General features: G+C 40.4%; 1 long non-coding RNA gene across 1 annotated transcript in view; it reads left to right on the top strand.

The window, feature by feature from the left end:
* Positions 1 to 1,516: 1,516 nt before the first annotated feature.
* LOC144216560 (uncharacterized) overlaps positions 1,517 to 7,429 on the top strand; it is a 23,107-nt gene continuing 17,194 nt past the window's right edge. The window contains exon 1 of the long non-coding RNA XR_013330682.1: positions 1,517 to 1,629. This is a non-coding gene — a long non-coding RNA (uncharacterized LOC144216560). The remainder of the gene's footprint in view (positions 1,630 to 7,429) is intronic.

The raw sequence follows: 7,429 nt of genomic DNA, 5'->3' as shown, positions 1-7,429 counted from the left end.
AAAGCGCTGTTGTGAAGATCAAATATACCAATATCGTTGAAGTACTTAGCATGGTATCTGGCATAGAATGTAGGCTACACTGGACCTTCACTCTTTTTATTCAGCCAGCTTGATGTTGAAACTACTCTGGCTCTGGCTAGGGGCACCTGGGTGGCTCAGTCAGTTAAGCGACTGACTTTTGCTCAGGTCATGATCCTGTGGTTTGTGAGTTCAAGCCCCATGTCAGGCTCTGTGCTGACAGCTGAGAGCCTGGAGCCTGCTTCAGATCCTGTGCCTCCCTCTCTCTGCCCCTCCCATATTCATGTTCTGTCTCTGTAAATAATAAATAAACGTTAAAAAATTCTGTTACTCTGGCTCTGGCTATACCTGGTGGTAGTGTAATCAGTGTTTACATGTTCTGCCATTTCAAATGCATTCCTTTTATGAAGGGAAGCAAAACCTAAGGATTAAAAGTTGGGTTGAAAATGCAGATTTTGATAAAGTTTATAAGAATGATTCTACTTCAGTTTGTAGAACTGATTTAAAGATGGAAAAAGACTTGATGGCTCTAAATTCTATAAGCATTTGCATTTATTTAACAAATATTTATGAGACATATATTACATGCCAGGTGCCAGAAGCCCACAAAACATGTCTTTATCTGAGAACCTTCTCCTAGACTCCAGACCCATGTATTCAACTACCTGTTAGAAATGTGTATCTAGAGCAGTGGTTTTCAAATTGTGGTGATTTTGCTTCCCACATCAGGAGACATTTTTGGTAGTCACACCTGGGAGTGCTACTAAAATATTGTGGGTAGTGACTAAACACCCCGCAATGTCTAGAATAGCTCTCATAACAAAGAGCTCTCTGACCCACAATGTCGATAGTGCTGAGTTTGAGAAAACCTGTTCTAGAGTAAAGTAAAATGTTACTACCCATCCTATATGAATAGATTCAAGGTAGGACCCAACTTTGGAGTACAACAACCCTGGATTAGAATAACCATGCTGCCTCTTACCAGGCATATGACCTTGGAAAATGTATTGAACCCCTATGATCCTTAGTAGAGCATGTCTTAGAGGAGGAATGAGCTATAACAGGGAATACTGACGTCTAACTTACAGAACAGCTGTAAAGAGTTAGAGAAACAGCATGTAGGGTTTCTAACACAATATCCAACAAGTAACAGGTTCTTGAAATGTTAGTTACCTTTCCAACTCCACTTCTTACCTTCTGCTTTTGACATTACTTTAACTTAAACTACATAGTCCTAAGCAGCATAAATTTGTCCTAAAGTGCTTCTGAAAATGTGATGACAGGAAGGAAAATAAATTCACACAGACCCACATGATGTGTAATAGTCAATCCACTTCTGTGTTGTAGAGTTGGTTGGTGGAGGTGGGATAGTGGAAAATTTGTTTTCTCATTTTAATAAAATCAGTGTATCTTTATTGACCCCTTTGGGGTCCTCTTGGAAAGATAGCATCAGAAGTGCCCACTAACTGGGTATCTGCATTCATCTTGTCACCCAGTAAAGACAAATTCCCAGAGAAGCACAAAGAATGATGATGGGTCTTCTGGAGAATGCAACAGAGCAAAAAGAAGGAACCGTTTGTCCCTGACTGACTATTTTCTGCATGATGTTGGGTAAGATGTGTACCTTCTCTTGGCTACTGACTCAGTTTTAGAGCATGAGATTTGAATTGGTCATCCAGAAGGCCAGATTTGTGTATAAACTATTTAACTTCCATTTCCAAGCATTCCTGTTACTTGAATTCTCACATTCTAGTATTACTGGAAAATTAGGTGACTCAAACTCCCTTGTAAATAATCTAGGCATTTCTAAGGCAGAGGGGAAAAAAATAGGGGTGGAGCACTTCAGTGGTTCTTAACACTTCTGCTTGGAAGGGGCATATTCAGTTTCCCCCTTATATTTCAATGGCCACAACTAGTCACATGGCCAAGCCTGATGTCAATGGAGTGGGATCAGTGGGCCTGGGAGGGACATCAGGGACCAGCTAATCCTTGTTACCCCTTAGCCAGACTTCTTACACTAAGGGGCAGAATTTAATCACCATCATGTTCCTCAACAAGAGAGGTTGTTGAGTACATACTCATGAGGGCACAACAGTGGGGAAGTGTAAATCTATTATCTTCCAAATGGGAAGCTGCTGGTTATATTGTGGGGAGGGTAAGGGATAGAACCTCATTGAATCCCGTTACTTATCTGGAGAGGTGACTTAGACTCTATGAGCCTGAAATTGGTTATCTGTGATGTGTAACCCATGATATCTTTCTCACAATGCTGTCCTGAGGAACAAATGAGAAAACTTGTGAAGCTGGTGATAAGAAAACATATGAGCTGTAGTAGAACTTCAACACGTATTAGTCTTGGCCCACCTTCCTCCTCCCTCCTAGAGAGGAGATGATATCGGCCTAACCAAAGAACATTATTGGCATAGAGAACATATGGAAAGGTAGTAGCAAGACCTAAAATATATCCCCATAATGTATTTGCTTTGATGTCAGTTCTGAGTTTATGGAATGAGTTACCTGTGGAAGTTGGGGAAAGATAAAAACATCATTACACCATTTCCTGTTAAATCATATGCTTTCCTGTCCCTTTAGTTTGTCACCTAGTTTGATACTGGAGGAAGTTCTCTTTGATCCTCAGGCAGAAGAGACAGTACAGAACAAAATAACATGGATACTAGATGGAAGACGAGTCAAGAAAAAGATACATCACCATATATAAAACCTTGGATAAATCATTCCCTCTGTGCTGACCTCAGCCATAACACAGTAATGCTCTAGATTTGGGTCAGAAAATTCAGTTTAAACGTGGACATCATTAGTTGAAGGTTGAGAGATTTGTTTTGTTTTGTTTTGTTTTGTTTTTGGTCTGAAACTACATGTGGTAGGCAGAATTCTAAGACAATCTCCAATGATCTTCATCCTTGGATAATCCTCTCCCCCTTTGAGTGTAGGTGGAATCAATGAATATGAAGAGATATCACTTCTGTAATTACATTACATGACAAAATGGATAGTATCTAGGTGGGCCCCACCTAATCAAAGAAGTCATTTAAAAGCAGGAAATTTTCCTTGGCTGTTTACAAAAGAGGAAGGGAGAGACTCAAAGCACAAGAAAAATTAACTTCACTGTTGCTGGGTCAAAGATGGAGGAGCTCACGTGGCAAGAGATTAGAGTAGCCTCTAGGATCTGAGAGCACCCCTAGCTGACAGCCATCAAGGAAATTGGGACTGTAGTCCGACACTCATGAGAAACAAGAATAATCTTGGAAGCAGATTTGCCCCAGAATCTCTAAAGACCTCAATCCAACCTACATGGACACCTTGATTCCAGCCTTGTGAACTCCTAAGAAGAGAACACAATCATGCTGTGCTAGACTTCTGACCTACAGGTTTGTGAGCTAATACATAGGTATAGCTTTCAGCCATGAATTTTGGGTGTAGATGGTAACTAGAGAAAATACATTGTCATGGTAACAGTTTTTATAGTGCATGGTGGGGTTGAAGATTTTGAATATATTCACACTGGCATTTGGATGTACTTTCCACATTTCTAAATTGATGGTAGGTTACTTGCTAATTAGAAATAAAGCCCGTTAGAGCTTTATTCATGTCAAATATGTTATATTTCAGACTTTTAAAAAGGTATAGTAAATAGTACAATAGGCAAACATGCATATAACCAAAGTTATGAAGTAAATCATTACAGAAAGTAGATGCCTTTGTGTAACTCTGAATGCCTCACCCCTAGAGAGACCCACTATCTAGGGATGTGAATACATCCCTAAACAAAACACATGGCTGCTTTATATACTTTTAGTTATATTTATGTAAGTAACATATTTATGTATTGCTTATTGAAAATTTTCTCTCTGAAAATAGTTTTTCTAAAATTTCTCTAACAAAGTGACCTTGGGACTGGTCATATTTTTAGGCATGCTACCATGAGCATACTTGCACATGTGCCCAGTACTCTGCAGTACAGGCTTAAGAGTATAGCAACTCACAGGACCTCATGACCTTTTCTTTAAAAAAAAAAAAAAAGTTTATTTATTTATTTTGAGAGAGAGTGTGCACACAAGTGGGGGAGGGTCACAAAGAGAAGGAGAGAGAGAATCCCAAGCAAACTCTGCACTGCGACAGAGCTGAACATAGGGCTCTATCTCATGAACCATGAGATCATGACCTGAGGTGAAATCATGAGTCAGACACTTAATTGACTGAGCCACCCAGGTGTCCCACCTCATCTCCTTTTGTCATAGATGTTGCTAAAAGTCTTTGTAAAGAGGTTGTACCAATGTGTCCTCCCCCACAAATGTATGGATTTCCCATGGCTCTACAATTTCAGTGTAAACAGGGTGCAGCGTAAATACAAAGCCAATTATCAAGTTTTCTTTTGAAACGCAAAAATGATTTCAATATCTATTCTGAAGCATAAACATAAAGCTGAACATTTAGAAATGGACATGTGAAAAGTACCATTTATAGAGAAATAGAGAAAAAAATGTCATCTGACATTCTAATGAGATATCCAATTAGCAATTATTAAAAATGCCATGAAACTCATTGTTTGCACAGATCTGGAAAGACAGGTGTTCTCATCTTGTAGTGGGTTGGAATACACATTAGTAATAAGATTTCACATTTCAACCAGATAGTATGTATTAAAAATATTAAATGTTCATGCTCTTTGACAAAGGAGTCTCACTTATGCAATTGGGGAGGCCCCTACATCATTACTCATCTGTCCACACTGCTCAGGGCTGAGCTGAACATTGCCCTAGCTCAATCCTCCAGACCCTGTGCCATCCATCCCTCAATTGAAACAGGACAATCTGTCTTATAGCTGGATGCAGCCTTGATGGACCATCCATGGGGCTATCTCAAGCATTGATATGGAACAGTACTCCAGTTCCTTTTGGAAGGATGTATTGATCTCTGCTCAAACCCCTGTCTAAGTAAAATCTTCCATCCTCTCATTCTTGGGTCCTCAGATGCCCTCCTCTCCTATCAGGTATAATAAGCCCAATCCTTTCCACAAGTTTAACTTTTCACAAAGCATGGAAGAAATACAGGCTTCAGACACCTTTTACTTCCCACCCTGGCACAAACCTCTCCTGAGGTAAGAGGAAGAGCCACCACGCCTGGCTCCCTGCAGCAGGGAAGGTAAAAAAGAACAGTGATTAATCGCCTCAGCAGTATGTGTCTTGATTCCTTTGCTAAAGCTCTGCCACCGGCAACTGAAGGTTCCATCCCTGGCTCTCTCAGTGGGTGTGGGGAGCAACCTCTTTGCTGTCTGTGTTTGTGTTCAGGAGCATATACTTTGTACTAACAACATCCATGAAGAGAGGATAGTGATACCTTACTACCAGGGTTGTCATAAGGATTAAATCCAGCCACTAAGTGAAGAACATGGACTTGGCCTTAGCTCAACCATCTGGTCCATAAATTATAGCTGTCTTTCCTCCCCAGAGCAGGAAACTCATGCGGCTCCTTGAATTGCTCCCTTAGCTGGGGCTTGTTAACCTGAATGCAGGTCAGAATCAACTTTGGGATCCTCTCCTAAAACCTCATCTGAAACTTCCTTGTTGGTGAAAATAGGGCTTCTATCAAAGGCCATTCAAATGATTAAGTTCTAGTAATACAGGTCTCAGAAAACAGATACACCCATTTAGCACCAACGGTATATGGGAGTGTCTATTGTCCTTTCATTTCACCAACACCAGGTATTACCATCTTATCTCTATTTTCAATCTATTTGTGTTCCCCAGACTTTCCTCATTGGAAGAGTCTTCTCAGATGGTTGTGAAACTTACAGATGCACAGCCTTGTCCCCTAGAGTTGTCAGATTTAATAAATAAATATACAGGACGCCCAGGTGAATTTGAATTTCAGACAAACAAAATAATATTGCATAAGACATATTTATGGTAGAAAGTTTTTATTGTTTATCTGAAATTCAAATTTATCTGAGTTAAATTTAATTTGGTAATGTCACATATGGGGGTCTCTGTGGGGTAGAACCAAGATGCTCCAGTCAATAGCCTCAGCCACGCCCCCAGCAGATGCAACATGGATCATTATCCATGTTGAGTGAGCTCTCTTGTATGCCCCAGCTAAGTGGAGCTTCCAGATGACTGCAGCCCCAGGTGTCAGACACCAAATAGAGCAGAAAGATACCCAGTGGAGCCTAGTCAACCCACAAAATCCTGAGATATAAAAATGGCTATTGTTTTGGAGATGATCTGTTAGACAAAAAACTGTTAGACAAAAAATGTGGTTTTGTTGAGCCATCCCTCTTTTTCTGTGGTCTGTTATCCTTGGATAAGATAAAGATTTTCTTACTCTTGAAGGCTCAGTAGGACTTTGTTAAAGTTGTAGCTGTTGTCTGTATGTAGTTTGCTGTATAGATACAGATGTTGGAGCATTTCCTCAATTCCTTGTTGAAGAAAACCCCAAAAGAAATTTTCACGATACATAATTTTCACCCTACTCTTGGAATTTAGAAAATACTTCCAATCCTTCTCTATAAGATGAGCTTCCTTGTCAATCATGCCTGGTAAGTGACTAAGATGCTGTTGTTAAAAACTTCAGTGAGGAACATGGAAAGACATATCCTTAGAAGGTTGGTTGTTGAGTATTAAAACAGAACAAGGAAGGGGTGCCTGGGTGGCTCAGTCAGTTGGGCATCCAACTTCGGCTCAGGTCATGTTCTCACAGTTAGTGAGTTCCAGCCCCACATCGGGTTCTGTGCTGACAGCTCAGAGCCTGGAGCCTGCTTCAGATTCTGTGTCTCCCTCTCTCTCTGACCCTCCTCTATGTCTGTGTCTCTCTCTCTGCCCCTCCCCAGCTCATGCTCTGTCTATCTCAAAAATAAATAAACATTAAAAAAATAAAAAATAAATAAAACAGAACAAGGAATATTTATACACTTTGGCAAGTATTCCTCAAAGAAGTTTTCCTGAAACACTTTCTCTGGCTACAGGGACGGCATTGCAAGGGGATTTGTTTTCTTGGATACACATGGACAGGGCTCTTTGACCAGAGAGCAAAATAGATAGGCATTACAGCCCTTGGCTTTTGTGACTGTGTCAGTGCAGCACTGCTGGGTAGATAACTCTGTCCAACTCTGGGGTTTATTAATAGTATTGGCCTTGCCTGCAGATCCTAAGCCCTTTCTTTAATACACATTTTATAATAAAGTTGATATATTGTTCTCATTATTTTTTCATATTTTTAGTTGTTTTACAGCTCTGATGTGGAGCAGGGATGTATGGTGGTTGGGTAGGGAGCCCTTAAAATCCCAAGTATTTTGGATCAAGACCAAAGGTAGCAAGTCACAGAAAGGGGAGAAGAGTTGTGGGACAATTGTAAGACACACCCCTGAGGGCAGAGCAGAACATTTGCTTCATAA

Source organism: Crocuta crocuta, unplaced genomic scaffold (genome assembly GCF_008692635.1).
Source record: "Crocuta crocuta isolate KB4526 unplaced genomic scaffold, BGI_CrCroc_1.0 scaffold2175, whole genome shotgun sequence".
Classification (NCBI taxonomy): domain Eukaryota; kingdom Metazoa; phylum Chordata; class Mammalia; order Carnivora; family Hyaenidae; genus Crocuta; species Crocuta crocuta.
Note: the sequence above shows the minus strand (reverse complement) of the source record. Positions and strands in the feature narration are given on the sequence as shown.